Below are 16,412 nucleotides of genomic sequence, written 5' to 3'. Positions count from 1 at the left end.
ATAAAATGTATATACATTAAGGAATAAGTCAAGGCAAGACATGGCTCACTCCCTGAAGTTTAGAGTCTTTAGACTGACTAGAGTGTAGGTTTCTTTTTCTTTTGAAATTTGTCTTCAACTTGATTGGTGGCTTAAATGATAGATTCCATGAAACGTGGTCAAAAACTTGTGGATGAAGATTTACTCGTCTTCCTTGGGTGGCAAGTTTCAGACACAGATGTGTGAGAGTGACTGGCACTGGCTTTTCAAGATTATTAGAAGGTGGCGGATGGGATTTTAACACTTTCCCAGAAGGTGCTGCACCATGAAGATGACCCTACAGCTTATCTCAAACGAACTTTACATTTCCATTTCTCTTTTTTGACTGAGTACCCTAATTTTTCTAAACCACTATGCAAGTTCATCACACTTTTTTGCTTCGTTTTCTTCTTCATTTTTTGAATTACTTTTTTTTTTTCGCTTATGTTTTCGGTATATTCTTTGTTCATCTTTGAAATCATGATTCTCCGTCACTAGGTTTGCCTTGTTACCTATGCAATGCACAAGATTTTTATTTATATAAATATTATAAATTTAGTTTTAAGTATAAGTATTTCTAATTTGATAAAAATAAATAATAATACAATTTATGTAAGGTGAGAAGATTAACTCCTCAAACAAATTAGTCCTACAAGAAAATAGTAAACAAATGAAAAAGTATCAAAACCCAAATTATTTTGAGATTATTTGGACTAAGTAATTCGTTTTCATAACCGTAGTTTAGTAAATTATATTATATAGTTATATAGCTATTTTAATCAAGTTTATGAATTAAAAATGTATCATTTAATATGAATTACAATTTAAATAATGTATAAATATTTTTTTAGGAAAATTTAAATTAGGTATATAAAGCTAGTGTCTTCAAAATTTTAAGTAATCGAATATAATATATGTATTGCAAAATAAACTGATATCATTCATCATATATTAAATAGAATATGAATGAGACAAATAAATTAATAATATTTTTTTTGATACAAAATTAATAATAATTATAATAGAAATTGACTTTGTTTATTAAAAAATATTAAAAGAAATAATGACACGTGACAAAAATGACGTTCTTAACACTGTCACATAGCATATATTTCAAACGATTTTAGGTTTTTTCACTTTTTCGCTGTTGAACTTTCTCAAGCTTTTAGCCTTTATATCTCATACGAGATTGGCTCCAAATCTTCTTTGTTTCTTGAGCCTTGACTGATTGAAAAAGAAAAAGGAAAAACATATGCTCCACAAAAACATTGGTCAAGTCATTATACAATTTTCTATCAGTTTTAAGATTTTTAATTGCATACTTTTATCGTGATGATATGAAAACACTGTACCTTTTTTTTTTTTTTTTTATACCATTCATAGAAAACAAGAGTCTTACAAAATTGCCGGGTTTTGTGGGAAAAAATGTCAAATACCATCTTCGGTCGAAATAATTTGTATTTTACTATTATTTACAAAATATTTAGTAATTTATCACATTTTTTAAACTCGAGTTCATAAACTCAAATTTGATATGTAACTCAAGTTCCACCAAAAAAAATAAATAAAAACTGTCACAGTGACACTCATTGACCTGGACTATTTTAATTAAAAAAGGCCACGCGGAACTAGAGTTTATCTTTAAGTGTATTACTCAAGTTTATAAAACTGTCACAGTGACACTCATTGACCTGGACTATTTTAATTAAAAAAGGCCACGCGGAACTAGAGTTTATCTTTAAGTGTGTTACTCAAGTTTATAAAACTCAAGTACCATAAAATTGAGGTCTATATCTCTAAAACTGAGGTCCTCATCTTTAATGGCAGCATCGTAAATTTACCATAAAATTTCTTCTCACTAAAGTGGCCAAATAGCCTTCCTTTTCTTTAGTCTATTTCTTTTCTTCCTTTTCCTTTAGCTTTTCTTCTTTCACTTCAACGTGTCCCACACGCATAAGGCCACATCTCATTAAGAGATGTCTGACATGAAGTAAAGTTTGTGAGACAAGCTCCTTAAATGAGTGTTTGACTTGCCTACTCCAATAACCACACTTGCTCTTGAGGGATGATGTGGTTTCAACTGAGGCTTGGGTAAAGACAATGAAATAGGAAAAGAAAATGAGAGGTACAGAGGCATAGGAATCTGAGCTTATCTCCCACTTGTTCAAATTTTTAAAGAACTCAAGTTTCAAGAGCTTAAATTTTATATTATATGGATTTTTAAATTATAAAATGTCAAATCAGCTTCTGCCACTGTGTCAGATTTCTTGGAACTCAATTTTCATAAAGTTGAGTTTCAAAATAATGGTAGATTGCTAAATATTTCATAAACAGTGGTAGAACACAAATTATTTGGGCCAAAGATGAATTTGGCCATTTTTGCTGGGTTTTTGGGTTAACTCAACTGTAGTGGATTAACAATATTTGCTAGATCAGCTAAGCTACAAACATTGCAAACACATAGTACCAAGTTTAAACTCTATATTAATTTTATAGCTCCCATTATTTTAAGGAAAAAGTTTGATTAAAACTTGGTTATAACTAATGACTACAATTCTACGGAATATCTTTTTATTGAATGTGAATTTTGACAAATCCATCATTGGATTACATTTCCTTCTTACATCCTCCATACTTGCAAAATTTTCAAAAGATTAGAGATTAATAATTATGTCATCATTCAAATATTTAAATTTCAAGTTTTTGTAATCTAAAATTATGTATAAAAAATAATTTTATGGATTAAATAATAACATCCGATTAATACAAAATTTGATATGCTTGTTAAAAATATAAAGAACATTAAATCAAAAAGGATATATTTTCAAAATATATAGTCATGTTAATTCTTTTTTTTAGTGAAAATTGTAATCATTGGTTACAATCAAGTTTATAACCAAACATTATCCTTAAATTAAAATTTTTTGTGCTATCTCCCATTAGTTCATAAAGAATTTAAACTTATACGTGAGGAAAAAATAGTTAAATGATTATATTAACACTTTTCTATTATTAGTTCAATTTCAATTTACCTTTTTTAACGCAATACATCAATACTCAATTTATCGTAAATATATATAGATGGATAGAATGACAATTTAAATTTTTTTTTTTTTTTAAAAAAAAAAGAAGATGAAATACTAATTTTTTTTGAAGGGTAAATTTCATTATAATACCCTGAGATTTGGGTTAATACCAACCAGGTTCAAGACTTTTCAAAACTTACCAATTTGGTCCTTAAAATCAACTTAGTCCCTAAGACAGTTGAGAAAAAAAATGACTAACTGGCCTAACAGTGTTTAGAAACTAAATTTGGCTTTGGGACCAAATTAGTTAGTTTTTAAAAGCCTTTGACTTGGTTGGCATTTGCCCAAACCTTAAGATATGTTAATGAAATTTACTCTTTTTTTAATTTCAAAGATGAAAAATAAAAAATGAACCAAATTTTATGAAGATTTTTTTTTTTTCTTTTTCCATATTGATTTGTCATTTAAGCTCATAACCGGTATTTTCTGATCACTATAGATTGCTGTAATTTTGTATCAAGGTCATTGACGTGCATTTAAAGGAAGAGAAAAAGTCAGAATTATTGGGTTATAGATTGACCTTGTTAATTAATTCAATTACCCACGTTGATTAATTAGGTCAAATTACATACAAATCATGGGGGCACACACAAATCACCAAATAAACTAAAGCACAGCGGAAATTAAATTGACATGGTAATTTGTTGACTAATGGGGAAAACCTCTCGCAAGGCAAAAACCCCATAGGTGAATTTCAGGTTACCACTCCCAATAATCCACTAATCAAGAATCAAGCGGTTACAAGTATAAGGGATCTTACCACTATTCTGGACTATCTAAAAATACCCAACTTACAACTAAACATTTACTTTAATACCCAATTGAACTTGATCTTGTAGAGACTTCTTCCTGTATGCACGGATCCCAGTACATGTCTGACTTTCCAGCAATTGATATTTGTTGATGGATGCAAAATTCTTCATTTCAAAGCACGCTAAAGATCTGGAAGCACTTGGTTACAAAATCCTTAAGGTGTACAAGTACGCAGTAGCTTCTCACAGAGTATATGAGTTCCCTAATCTAAGTCTCTACATCTTTTATGACTTTAAAATAAAGCTTTTAGATGCTAAGAGTTTAGTGAATGAAACCCTAGCAATCCAAGTCATCATGGGCCGAAATTCTAATATGAGAATTCTGGATCTGTGTAACTCAATAGATCGAGAGGTGTCAAACTTGTGTCAAGAATTACTTATTAAGTCTCAATAGATGCTAGTGTCAAGCTTGTGTCGAGACTAGTGTTGAGATTCACTATTTTAGCTTTTCTTCACTTGTTTCTTGTTTCAATCTTCATGCCTTTAATGATACCACTTTTTTTGTCTTATCAACACACTTCTTGATATCCTAAACACACTTAAATCTATCCAATTACAATTAAAGTGCATTTTATCAAAGGATATGCTAATGCATTGAAAATATTACCCTAATAAGAGAGAGACCAAAAAAAAAAAAAAAACTCTCTCGTCTGATGTGAATATAGCTTGGATTCAAGTTTTTAATTGATATCTGGTTCACAAAATCTCTGTAGTCAAACAATAAAAGATCCAAGAACAATAACAAATTTGTGTGCAAGCTGGCAAGATCACAAAGTGACTAGGAGAAACAAGCCAAGCAACATATATATATATATATATATAAGTTCAAACCTCATGCAGGAGAGCATGGAGTTCTGCCATGTGGCGTACTCAATGAATATAATTGAAAAAATTTTAAGCCACTTAATTTAGAGATAAGAACAAATTTAAAAATAGAGACTCTTTATTTCCTTTGGTTTAATGTTTCAAGGAAACTTTTTGTTACATTTTTTATTGAATGTTTTAAGACTACTGTGGGGCCCAAAAATTTTTAGGCCAGCTCCATTTATTCGTTGGAACCCAAAGGCCCAAGCCGAGGAAGGTTATGGCCCAGGCACGGTAATGCAAGTACAAAATAGCATTGGGATACAGCTGAGGATGATTCAGTCCTCAGCCTGTCCAAAGTCTCCTCGGAAGAAAGGGCAAAAATGGTATAGAAACAACTTGGAAAAAAATCTAAAATATCTATGCCAATAGAAAAGGGTATGCTGGAAAGTGTAACGACCGGGGAAAGCTGCCCTTACTGCCATTCAATATTCTGCACTTGACAGAGCCATACTCTCCAACTTTTTCAACCACCCCCAACCACTCCGGATATGGGCTGATGGGACAAGTATCAGTTTTGGAATGTCAGCCCTACACGTGGACGAAGGATAAAAAAACACAGGCTAGTATAAAATGAAAAGTAAGTAATTCGTAGAAGAGGCTGGGAAAAATGGCCAAAAACCAGAGCCTCCCAATCCGCCTCCAGGAGAAAGACTCCAGGGGCGAAGACGACTTGACCATGTATGGATATCACGAAAAACCCACCGCTTGGTGACCAAGGCCTAGCCTTTCAAACCCACGCTCTACAAATGATATTGTTTGAGCCTTTTTACGTGCGAACCCATCACTGCTACGGTTCGTTACGAAATCGTGTCCTTACAACTACCATTTGTTTCATTTAGTTCAATGTTTTAAAACTTTTCCTCTCTCTCACACAAAAAAATAAATAAAAAAATAAAAAAAATCCTTACATTTCCATTCACTCTTTTCACTTCTACTCCTTTATATATACATGCCCACAGCCCTTCATGTCATCTCATCTTAAATACATTCAAACCAAAAACGATGTCATTTACCTTCAACCTTTCAACGACATTTATGTAACTTCAATATTGCAGTACCATTTGATCCTAACTCATACGAGTAGGCTATGAGTCTGTGACAAAGGAAAGGGGTTTTCCTTTTTATTTAGTGATGGTAGCTTATGGTTTTGATGTTGAAGTCAAACATTGTGGATTTTGTGAAGGTTATGATTCACTTTGAGTCTTTGGTTGTTTGGGATTTTGGTTTGGAAAAGTCATAAATGTATTTTTTTTTTTTTTTTAGAACTAAAGAAAAAGAAAATGAAATATTCTAATTGATTATTTATGAAGTTAGCTTTTTTTCTTTTTTTGTGTGTGTTAGAACTCATAATTTGTACATTAGGTTTTTTTTTTTTTTTTTTTTTGGTTAGAACTCATAATTAGTAGGTTTCTTTATATGTTTTTGTTTACTACTATTTTGTGTAGCATGAGCCACAGTGATAAAATAAAAATCAATGATGATTTCAAAATATTTCTTGCTTTTTTTAAAAGGATACAGAATCTCAACTAAAGACAATTAAATTTTGATAAATGGATGTGTTTTAGCCAACTTCTATTTTTTATTCACATTCTCTTTATGTTTTTACTTACAAATGATTTTCTTAGGCTGTGTTTGGTTCATGTAAAATATTTTCCGGAAAATAATTATTTTCCGGAAATGCTATTTTCAGGAAAGGAAAATATTTTCAAGTGTTTGGTTGCATTATGAAAATTGTTCTAGAAAATATTTTCATGTGTTTGGTAACATTTTGAAAATGCTATTTTCCACCACCACCCACACAAAACCCACCACCACACAACAGGAAAACCACCAAAACACCACCACCCACACCACCACAACAACAACGAAAAAAATCAGAGATCAAAGAGAGAAAGTAAAAAATCAAAATCACACAGAAACGTAGATCGGTTCGTGGGTCGATCAAAATCACACAAAAAATCAAAATCATAGAGAGAGAGAGAGAGAGAGAGAGAGAGAGAGAGAGAGAGATTCGTGGGTTCGTGGCGTGAAGGCTCTAGGTCGCCGGCGAAGTCGAAGGCTCGTGGGTCGAAGGCTCTGGGTCAAAGATCGGTTCGTGGGTTCGTAGATCGGCAAAGTTGAAAGCGTGATCTGGGCTCTGGGTTCGTGGTGTGATCTCGGTTCATAGGTTCGCCGGCGAAGTCGAAGGCGTGATTTGGGCTCTGGGTTCGCTGGCGAAGTCAAAGGCTGCTCTCTCTCTCTCTCTCTCTCTCTCTCTTTGCGCGTGAGTTTGGAAATGCTTTGAAGTGAAAATTTTGACTGAAAATCATTTCCAGCTTTGGAGGGGTATTTTACGGTCAACGCGGAAATTGATTTCCGTTTGACCCAATTTTTTGTGCTTACCAAACACCCGCATTTACGGAAAAGTATTTCCGGAAGTGATTTGAAGCCAAAACAAACACAGCCTTAATTTCATTGAGATAATGAATTGGGTGTTTGTGATTGAGGAAGTGTTTGAGAGGTTGCTTAAATTTATGTAATTTTAGGATATAAAAGTATTTTATGCTTTAAATTCTTATTTATAGTTTTCAATTTTTTTTAATATTATAATATGATAGTGTTATACAAATTTTTAAAATAAATTATGAATTAAGAAAATCAAGTTTCAAAGTATTCAACAATATTATGGGCAAACATAAATATTATACAACAAAATAAGTATTATATGTAGGTCTTAATATACATAAAAATTATTTCAAATGAAATTGTAAAATAGTATTCATCTTGATTTTTTTTTTAGAGAGAGTGTTTCAACCTATGGCGTCCACTCCTGATGATAGCTCTTCATCATTAAACCAAGGCACTAATCAGTCTTTAGTGTAGGCAAGGATTTAATCTCAGAACTCTTATTCAACTATTAGAAACTTTACCAATTGAGTTAACTAGAACCCTATGCAGGACATCATCTAGTTCTTCTAATAATAGGGGAAACCATGAACTTTTCAATGAACAAGTTTTAATACAAAGTTACAAATGCTTCATTCATGAACAATAATTATCTCATGTATATTCGAAATATACATCATCATTTTCATAATGTGAGTAGGACCTACATTCTATGAAAAGGATGATGCTATATTGAATGCATGCACAATATACCTTCTTGAAAGGGAGGAAAAGGACATGAATGAATGCAATTCCTCAAATGTTAGATAAGGTCGTGATAAACTCATGGATTGATTAGGAGCCACCTTTGATTAAGGTCTCAATTTTTTTTTTTTTTTAAGAGTTCCAACCTATGGCATCCACTCCTAATAATAGTGATAGGCCAAAAACGAATTGACCCCTTGAGATTAATTAACCAACTAATTTAGCCAACTGAATTAATTAAGTTAATTAACATGCAAACGCGTGGTAGCACAAACAAATCACCAATTAACCTAAGTATGCAGCAGAAAATAAATTTGACACTATGATTTGTTTACGAATGGGGAAAACCAATACGGCAAAAACCCCACCGAGTGATTTTAAGGTCACCATTCCCGAAATTCCACTATTATCACAACAAGCGGTTACAAGTAAAGGAATTTCAGTATCTTATATCAACCTACAGTTGAACCCTTACCCCAATACCCAATTGGACTTGGTTCTGTAATGACAATTTCTCCTTTTGATGCACGGCTCCCAAGTACGTGACTAACCAATTGCGCGAATCCCAGTATGCGACTTCAATCACCAACTAGAGAAGGTTGTTGGTTACAAAGTTCTTTAATTCATCCCAACGATGAAGATTAAGAAGATGCTTGGTCACAAAACCCTATGGTGCACAAACATAGCAACTTCTTCAAGAACGATGAACTAGGACAAATTCTGTCTTCGGTCACAATTTGCTTGCACAAATTTTGCTCAATACTTGTGCAACTTGTGAACACTTTGACGGTCCTTAAAATAATCATTTTATATGTCTAGGGTTGTGAGAAAAGAAAGTCCAAACACATAAAACCGGATTGGAGTCAAAACAGAACTGGAATTCTGTTTTTCATAAAGCTCAACAGATACCTGTCTGTCGAGATGCTGTCGAGCAGCTATCAAGCCACAGGGCTGGAACAGCTTCTTAAGCTCGATGGATAGCTAGCTGTCGAGCTTTAATGACAGGTACTTCTTCAGCTTGTTTCTTGGATAGACTTGCATGTCTTCAACACTTGATCTTGAAACATAATTTCTTGAAGTATTAAACACATCCTAGATCTACCCAAAACCAAGTAAAGTGTGTTTTGTCAAAGGATTAGCCAATTACATAAAATAGTAACATATGTTCCTAACAAGTGAATCACATATGTTCTAACAGATAGCTCTTTATCATCAAACCAAGACACTAATCGATTTTTGGTGTAAGCGGGGATTGAACCTCAAATCTCTTATTCAACCATCAGAGACTTTACCAGTTGAGTTAACCGATACTCACAAAGTCTCAACTTAACACTATGGTTCAATGCTTCGGAACCTAGGACAAATATAGTAGTGAACCAATGGTACTTAAATTAAAGGGTTCTCCAGAAATATTGAAATCATGAACACCATGATGGCCGAATTTTACATAAATTTTGGGTTCTTATAGAGGGGAGGGTCTATGGTGTAATGGGTATTTGTAAAGCACCCCACATAAGGGTGAGACCCACACTTCTGAGGTCCACTCATGTGAGGAGGTGTTTTATATACTTGTCACACTATATATATATATATATATATATATATATATATATATATATTTTTTTTTTCCTTAAGTGCCTCAAATTTTTTTTTTCCCTTATAGAATGACAACGACCGATTTGGTGTTTGTCAAAATCCAAGATCCGTTGCTAATCTCCATACAGACCGACATTGGAAAACCAATTGAACCACTAAACGCTACCCCTTTCACTGTCAACAACCCTTTGAATCAATTTGATTGACGCAAAAGAGGGACAGATTGTTAGGCTGGATCAGGGCTTGAACAACCCTATAGAAGTTGGTGTTAGGGTTTGTGCCCTAAAATCCAATTTATTGGCATGTTATAAATTACTAAATAGTTTAATTATATGAGACTATCTATAAATGAACTACTGGGACATTATCTTTGTCCATAAGATGCATAATATGTGATTTATGTGAAAAATCACAGAAGATATAAATCATAAGTTCTTTGTAAACTCCGAATTTTAGTTCGTAGTCGGTGATGAAATTGGGCATTTCATCTGCGAAGACTATAACATATCAACTAAGATGATTTGTCTTGATCATGAAAGTGAGGACTTCTAGTTGACATGTTTTAAGAGTTAAGACATATTAAACTGGACTGCTATGAGATTTATTACTCTCCTAATGACTATCAAATAAATAATAAATCTTACTACTTCTATTTACATCAACTCTAAATCCTGAGAAAATAATGGACCTAATCATGAGGTGTAGGTTGCTTTGATATATCAGGAGTGAGATCTATAAAATACAATCAAAACCTCAATATGTTGGGCAACCGCATTTAATGTTGATGGAACATATATTTTCAAGATGGAATTCATAATCTCTTAACAGAGATATAAAATATTCCCTTGAAATAAGTTTAATGAGTTTAGTTATTCAGCATGTTGGGCCCAACCACTTTAGTAAGGAGTTACTAAAGTATATATTTATGAAATTGGATTTTATAAATATATGATGAATAATATAAAAGGTTAAACCAGGTATTCAAGGATTAAGATGTAGTAATCTTCAAAGTGACAGTAAACATTTATAACTTTGTATTACTATGAATATTTTAATGAAGGGGTTGAATGTATAATAAAGTCTTAGGATATAATTTATTAATAAGGCCTAGAGTGCAATTATATTCTTATAGTGGTATTAAATATAATTAATGGTAACTTTGGACTTGTCAAGAGTTGATAGAAAAGCCCAAGGCCCATTGAAGCTAGAGTCTTATTTGTTCCTTTTGGTCTCATCTCAAACCACAAACTAAAACCCAATTGGGTAAGCCCAAAAGGCTAACCCAATTAGATAATCAGATTTTATTTAATAAGATTTATTAAATAAGTAACTACTAAGGTAGTTAGAAAGTACGTTTGATAAAAAGAAAAGAAATTAGTTTTTCTCCACAAGTAGAAGAAGAAGGATTTTTCTTTGAGAATCTATGTACAAAAGACTAATTGAGAGACCACACATTTTGGGCACCATGTGGAATTGAGATGAAGATTAAAGGTATTCTCATGTGTTGGTTTTGAATTTCGCTGCATCAAGGTACGCTTCCTATTCTTTGTTCTAGAATTCAAGGTTACATGTTATCTTTCATGAATGAAGTAAATCTGTAATTGTTGCTTCCGCTGTGTGTTTTGTATAAGATACAAAACCAGATTTTCCAACAAATGGTATCAGAGCAGTCTTCAATATCATGCTTGTTTAACATGTGATTGACTTTTAGAATCAAATAAAATAGCTCTTTTGGTGATTTAATTTTCTGCAGTAACGTTTCTGCATAATTTTATTAGAGATTTATGGTGCCGTGTCATGATTTTTAGTATTCATGCTTTAATGGTGCCGTATTCATAGAGTTTTATGCATCAAGGATTCAAATACTTTATTTCATATTGAATCGGTATATATATATATATATATATATATATTGATAATGTGGAATCCATATGTCGTAAGGATTGAAGTACCTTATATCTGTTGAATCCTTATGTTGATGTTAGTTTCCTTGGCCATCTTATAAACATGTTTTAATTCCTTGCTGGAATTAATGTGCCATGATTTATAGTGTCGGTGCCATGGTATATGTTAGTTTTATAATATAACTGTTATGCTTAATCATATAAAAGTTGAAGCACTAGAACCTTTCTTATGGAATTGCGTGCTTGACATCATTGGATTAAATGAATATATGTATAGATTCATGTCCGGGTAAATAAACCATTGGTGTTGTGATATCAGTTCATGAATACATATATTAATATAGGCATGATGTTATTTTTGAGATTAAGTTTTTTATGATTTATAGTGCTCTTAATGTATTAGGGTTCTTCATCTTGATCTTGAAAACCCTAATGTTTGATTTGTAAATTTTCGTTGAAAAAATCAAAAAGTGTTTTTGATGGAAGAACAATGAAGATGTCAAAAACAGTTACTTGAAAATTCTGAAAACAATTCAGTTTTGCCCTTTGAAAACTGAAAACACGCGTTTTTCGCGGGTTAACTTCCTACGAAGCTACTCACGAAAAAATGCCTCTGAAGCACAAAACTTTTCGCAGGTAACCTTTACTCGCGAAACAGTCTCGAAAGTTTCTGTCTAAATTTTGTGTTTTCACAATTTTGCCTCAACCCATTTTTGCGGGAAAAGCTTAGTCGTGAGATTCTCGCGAAAATGTTTCTGAGGCTAAAGGTTCGAATGATCGAAGGCACTGAATTTTGAATTTTCACTTGTTTTTGACTAAGTGTTAAAACTTTGATTAAAAGCAAAGCTATGTGATTAATTTTATAGTCCTTAAAAGTTAAGGACATTTATTAATAATTATCTAACTAAAAGACCTAATGAGATCAAAGATGTTAGTTAAATAGAACTCTTAGTCCTAAATTGTTTTATGATTAAAAGTCCTTAATTTATTTTAATTAGAGGTTTTTAATGAGATTAAAATTCTAATTAAAGTTATGTAGTTTCTAATGATATTAGAATACTTTATCTAGTAAATTAAGGATCGAGTTCTATATAAGTATATTTTTTATTCATTAGTGTTTAAGGAATCCTAAATAGTTTAGGACTTCCATTTTAGTTAGTGATTCTAATAAGATTAAAGTCTTCAACAAGTGCAAGGTTATTAGTTGTGATGGGAACACAATTATTTAAAAAAAAAACCCAAACAACGAGTGGGAGTGCTAAAATAATCCTTTTGTTAAGTTTATTGTAATGTGAATAGATACCTTGTCTTGACTTCGAGTCTTGCATTCCAAGCGAAGGGTATTTACTTCACAGATTACATGATTAAACTTCTTTGTGATTGCGCGAATGTCCGTTATGCTATTGTGACGTGACTTAGTTACATCACATTGAATTTAATAGTTAAACACATTTGATGTGTAGGGTTACAATTGTGATTAGATCACAATGATTTCATGACAATCCACTTGTTTTAAAATTTCTAGTGGGAGAGTGATACAAGGGTTGGATCTCATGGCCTCCATTGTCGGTTCATAGTGGTGTGGGGTAAATATCTCGTCTTGGCCTCGAGCCTTGCGTTCCATGCAGAGGATGTTTATTTCATGGTACTACAAGATTGAACTTCCCGATTTATAGTGGTGTGGGCAAGCATCTCGTCTTGGCCTCGAGCCTTGCGTTCCATGCGGAGGGTGTTTTGCATCATGGTACTACAAGATTAAACCTTACAAGGGTAGAGTTATGTGGCTACACATGGGTCTAGGCAATGGTGTACACTAGAGTAAGTTTGATAGTATCCTCTATGCTGAGTTCTTGCTATTATTACTTAGAGGCCAAAGGAAGAGCGGTAAATTATTTTTTTTTGGTAAGAGTTACAATGATAGCATTAATAATGAGAAAAATTCTCGCCTGATCATAGTGGTTGGTATTCACTCTATGCTGAGGAATATTAATTGCGGGATTAGGTTGTCGTTGCACCTAGTATAGTATGTTTTTCGGGTTCTATATTATATGGTTATGGATGCAAAATGATAATGTCCTGGTATTTATGTTCATGGTCTCAAAATAAGGTTGTCATAATTTTGTTCTCTAGCTACTATTTTAAGTGAATCACATTAACTAAGAAATAATTTTGGACATGGTGCTTAAAGGAGCTGAAGTACATAAATATGTTTCGATTTAGCATTGTCATAATTTCCTATACTGATGCATTTATGGAAGATAGCTTATGATGTGATCATAGTCTCCGTTAAAATGCTATAATGTTTCATTGGCTTCTATCTCAATTGTGCTACTGCATGAGATGCAAGAGTTAGTACTAGACTTAGACTTTATATTAAGTCTAAATGAGATGTTTGGTATGAATCATATTGAGTGCTAAGAAAGGCTTAAGGAGTTCCAATTCTATATCATTTTATGAAAATGTTTTAATTTTAAAATGAATTGGAATTCTTGGATGTAGAGATTAATTGTTAATCTCAAATGGATATGATCCACAAGTCCTTGTTAGAATCATTTGATCAATTAAGATTGTTTTGAAATTAAATTCTTTTTATGTTACCTAAATTGATGAGTGAGTTCTACGCAACAGAAGACATCCTAAAAGCTAAGGCTAGGATCAATATGATTTAATTCAAATTCTTTGCCTAGACCGAAAGGTAAGGGTGGTAAGAAGAGGAATTATAATACCAAACAGTTGGACAAGCTAGTTGCCCTAGTAGTTGCCAAAAATGAAATTAGACTCAAAAGCATGACCAAAAGGAAAGTGTTTCTGATTTTGGTAAAGCTAAGCATTGTCCATGATTGTTTTCTAGATGGAAATTTACATGTTTTACTTTTTAAAGAGAAAGTATCCATCCTTTGGTAATGCATGTTTTGGCACTTATGTACAGATCTTATTAATCTAAATGATATTCAAGATTGGTGAAAGATGGGCTTTTAGAACCATTATTTTATTATATTCTCAGTCTATGAATTCTATTTAGAGGATAATAAGATCTAGGGCTCCTTATTGTAAAGGAATGAAGTTTCAATGACTTCTTTAAGTTAGTGCATCCATAAAGGAGGAATAGGGCTCTTTTAAAGGTAGATTGTTCTAGAATAAAAATATCAGAATTTGTTGTTGGACAACTATAAAATACATTTGGAAATGAGATGGTTGTATTAGATACACCAAAAGACATTATTCTATAGATAACTATTACACCAATACAATATCGTAGTGGGAGGATTACCAAATAAATTCATACTTTTGGAATAAACTTTTGTAGTTATTCCGCAAGGATATGAATTTAATCTTCGGTCCTACGTAAAGGCAATAGATGATATGAATATGGATTACTGGATCAAGGTTATGTGAATAGAATTAAATTCTATTTAAAGTCTAGAACTTGTAGAGGCACCTAATGGCATTAAGCCTATTGTTTTCAAATAGGTCTACAAGTAAATGAGATTGATAGATTTGAAGGTGCAAACCTTCAAAGTCAAGACTACTGGCGAAAAGATTTATTCAAAAAGAAATTGTTCGATTATGAAAAGATTTTTTTCACCAATAGTTAAGTTTGACTCTATTTAGATTTTCTTATTCATTATATTTCATTTTGGATGAAATATGGTAATGGATATCAAGAAAGCTTCTTTTAGTAGCAATCTTGAGGAAGACATCTATATGATGTAACTAGACTTGTTCATAGCAAAGAACCAGTAGTGCTTAGTATGCAAGTTAATTAAAGTCCATTTATGGACTAAAGCAAGCATCTACTTCATAAAATGTCATATTTGATCAAGCAATCAAATTGTTTGATTTTGATCAAGTATTTAAAAGCCTTATGTGTGTTAAAGCTATATAGAATAATAAATTTCTTAATGTATGTTGATAACATTCTAATCATTTAGAATGATGTAGAGTTATTGTCATCAATGGAGTTTTTGGTTGTCTAGTCTAGTTTGATATAAAGTACTTGGTAAAGACTGGTCACATACTAAGAATTAAACTTTGTTAAAATTCAGAAATTAGGATGTTAGGTCTAACTTAAACTGCTTAAATAGATTAGATTCTAACCAAGTTAAGCATGTATTACTTCAAGAAATGATTCTTTTCTTTTAAGTTTGAAGTTCCTTTATAAAGGACTATAGTCCTAAGACATATAAAAGGAACAGCATATTAAGACGGTTCCTTATATCAAATCGATAGGAAGTCTTTATGCTATGCTAAAAACTAGGCTAAATATTTATTTTGAAGTGGGCATAGTAAGCAAATATCAATTGAATCAAAGATCACTTAATTTAGTGGGAGTAAAGCATATACTCAAATATCTTAGGAGAATGAGGGATTATATGCTTGTCCATAAAAGTGAGGTTTTGATAGTTACTGGATGTACAAATACTGACTTATAGTTTGATTGTGATTCATGAAGTTGGACTTTAAGATATGTGTTCATCCTAGGTGGTGAAGATACACATTAAGTGTAAGTATTATCTCATTATAGAGATATGAGTACTTGAGAAGTAGTAGTGGAAAAGATAATTTATGCAATAAATCTGGCTAAAACTTGTCTCCAAACCTTGCCTTAGAGTGACTATGAATTACTCTAAAGGGAGATAAGTATCAGTTTTGTAGTAAATTGTCTTTGAGGGCAAGTGGGAGATAGTTATTGGCATGTCATAAATTATTAAATAGTTTAATTATATGAGACTATCTATAAATGAACTAATGGGACATTATCTTAGTCCATGAGATGCATAGTATGTGATTTATGTGAAAAGTCAAAGAAGATATAAATCACAAATTCTTTGTAAACTCTGAATTTTAGTTCGTAATCAGTGATAAAATTGGACATTTCATCTGCAAAAACTATAACATATCAACTAAGATGATTTGTTTTAATCATGGAAGTGAAGATTTCTAATTGATATGTTAATATGTTTTAAGAGTTAAGACATATTGAACTGGACCGCTATGAA

Source organism: Quercus lobata, chromosome 1 (assembly GCF_001633185.2).
Source record: "Quercus lobata isolate SW786 chromosome 1, ValleyOak3.0 Primary Assembly, whole genome shotgun sequence".
NCBI classification, from domain to species: domain Eukaryota; kingdom Viridiplantae; phylum Streptophyta; class Magnoliopsida; order Fagales; family Fagaceae; genus Quercus; species Quercus lobata.
This window is presented reverse-complemented; position numbering follows the sequence as displayed.